Genomic DNA, 1524 nt, shown 5'->3' on the forward strand with positions numbered 1-1524 from the left:
GAAGGTCTTGGTTGGGTTTAGAAGGTCTTGGTTGGGTTTGGAAGGTCTTGGTTGGGATTGGAAGGTGTTGGTTGGGTTTGGAAGAGATTGGTTGATCTCAGTTGACCTTAGTTGGGTTTGGAAGGTGTTGGTTGGGTTTGGAAGATCTTGGTTGGGTTTGGAAGACGTTGGTTGGGTTTGGAAGGTCTTGGTTGGGTTTGGAAGGTCTTGGTTGGACTTGGAAGACCTCGGTTGGGTTCTAAGAGCTTAGTTGATCTCCGTTGACCTTGGTTGGACTTGGAAGACCTGGGTTGACCTGAAATGACCCTTAGTTGACCTTGGTTGGGTTCTAAGATCTTGGTTGGCCTCAATTGACCTTGGTTGGATTTGGAAGACCTTGGTTGACCTCAAATGACACTTAGTTGACTGAAGTTGACCTCGGTTGGTCTTGGAAGACTTTGGTTGGATTTGGAAGAGCTGGGTTGACATCAAATAATCCTCAGTTGACCTGGGTTGGGCTCCAAGATCTTGGTTGACCTCAGTTGACCTTGGTTGGTCTTGGAAGATCTTGGTTGATTTTGGTTGACCTTGGTTGGATTTGGAAGACCCTGGTTGACCTCAAATGACCCTTAGTTGACTGAAGTTGACCTTGGTTGGGTTGGAAGATCTTGGTTGACCTTGAATGATCCTCAGTTGACCTCAGTTGGGTTTTTAGACCTTGATTGGCCACAGTTGACCTTGGTTGGGTTCTAAGACCTTGGTTGACTTCCGTTGACCTCCGTTGACCTCCGTTGACCTTTGTTGAGTTCTAAGACCTTGGTTGACCTCCATTGACCTTGGTTGACCTCAGTTGACCTCTGTTGACCTCAGTTGACTTCCATTGACCTCAGTTGACCTCCGTTGCCCTCCCCCTTGCCCCCAGGCCCGGCTGACGTGCCCGTGCTGCAACGCGCGCAAGAAGGACGCCGTCCTCACCAAGTGCTTCCACGTCTTCTGCTTCGAGTGCGTCAAGAACCGCTACGACACCCGCCAGCGCAAGTGCCCCAAGTGCAACGCCGCCTTCGGCGCCCACGACTTCCACCGGGTCTACATCAGCTGAGCCCCCCCCGGGCCACCCGCCGTGGCCAAAGGTCAATCACGGTTGGCCAAGGTCAACGTTGGGGGTCGTCACCACTTCGGACCCCCATATTTCCCCCTTTTTTGACGTTCATGGTTGAGCTTTGACCAACCAGTTGACCCTTGACCCTTCTTTGGTGACCCATAGCCACCCACGATGGCTAAAGGTCAACCACGGTTGGCCAAGGTCAACGTTGGGGGTCACCACTTTGGACCCCCAAATTTCTCTGTTTTTTGATCTTCATGGTTGAGTTTTGACCAACTAGTTGACCCTTGACCTTTCTTTGGTGACCCCTGACCACCCGTGGTCACCCTCAATGACCAAAGGTCAACCACAGTTGACCAAGGTCAACATTGGGGGTCGTCACCACCTCAGACCCTTAATTTTCCCTCTTTTTAATGTTCATGGTTGACCTTTGACCCCCAGCC

The 1524-nt window shown here is 51.4% G+C and overlaps 1 long non-coding RNA gene across 1 annotated transcript; it reads left to right on the plus strand.

Annotated features, from left to right (window-relative positions):
- Window positions 1–501: 501 nt before the first annotated feature.
- On the plus strand, window positions 502–1474 carry LOC113942490. The gene is made up of 3 exons (XR_003525933.1): window positions 502–534; window positions 734–1282; window positions 1443–1474. It is a non-coding gene; the product is annotated as an uncharacterized LOC113942490 (long non-coding RNA).
- Window positions 1475–1524: the final 50 nt, after the last annotated feature.

The sequence above is a fragment of the Corapipo altera genome, unplaced genomic scaffold (assembly GCF_003945725.1).
Source record: "Corapipo altera isolate COAL_440 unplaced genomic scaffold, ASM394572v1 52662, whole genome shotgun sequence".
Lineage (NCBI taxonomy): Eukaryota > Metazoa > Chordata > Aves > Passeriformes > Pipridae > Corapipo > Corapipo altera.